The following is a 959-nucleotide window of genomic DNA, read 5'->3' on the forward strand; positions in this document are numbered from 1 at the left end:
GTCTAGCATCAGTCGATGAAGATCACAGAACAACCATTGCTTAAACAGCTACTGAAGGAGAGAGCTCGCATGCTTTGGCATTATCGATATTAAGTGAACTTGGTGGTTTTAGCAAGTTTTCCGTTTGATGGATGTCAAAAGCATTGTGCTCACAGAGAAACTAGCTCAAAGATCTGATCTTTTCTCTTCCCATAGCAGCCTGAGATGATCTGTCAAAATGGTTCGCTACTCGCTTGGTCCAGAAAACCCCACAAAATCCTGCAAATCAGGAGGGTCAAATCTTCATTCACCATTGTAAGAATACTCGGGGAATTGCCCAGGCAATCATGGGTCTGCATATCCGGAAAGCCACCAAATATTTGAAAGATGTCACTTTGCAGAAGCCGTGGGTGCCCTTCGACGTTACAATTGTGGAGGCCAAGCAGTGGAACTGGACCGAGGGTCGGCGGCCCCAAAAGGGTGCTGAATTGTTGCCTCGTGTGCTTCAAAATGCAGAGAGTCATGCTGAACTTACGGGTTTATATGCGGATTCTCTGGTCATGCAGCACATCCAGGTGAACAAAGCCTCAAGATACATGGAGATGATCCTGACTGAAAAGGAACAAATTGTTCCTGATCCAGAAGAGGAGGTAGCACAAAAGAAAAAGATCTCCCAGAAGAAACTGAAGACACAAGATTTCCATTATTTTGTACTAATACTTTTTTATTTACCCTCATGGACAAAGTAATCAATGTACCTAGTTAAATACACAGTACTATTGATTGATGGATGAGAATTAGTATTGGTTTTGAGAAGAACATGTGGGTCCCTATTGAGATATAAGTTGGCCATTTTTTTCAACTATGAGACTACATACTCCTAAACCTCACCCTTTGCATATCTTTGTTTTTGTTTATGTTTCTCTTTGTCAAAGTCATTATTGTAGTTATGTTGTTTCCATGCATTCTCTTTGACTCTT

The 959-nt window shown here is 41.4% G+C and overlaps 1 pseudogene; it reads left to right on the forward strand.

The window, feature by feature from the left end:
- Positions 1–217: 217 nt before the first annotated feature.
- On the forward strand, positions 218–728 carry LOC142433327 (large ribosomal subunit protein uL22 pseudogene; annotated as a pseudogene).
- Positions 729–959: the final 231 nt, after the last annotated feature.

Source organism: Tenrec ecaudatus, chromosome X (assembly GCF_050624435.1).
Source record: "Tenrec ecaudatus isolate mTenEca1 chromosome X, mTenEca1.hap1, whole genome shotgun sequence".
NCBI lineage: Eukaryota > Metazoa > Chordata > Mammalia > Afrosoricida > Tenrecidae > Tenrec > Tenrec ecaudatus.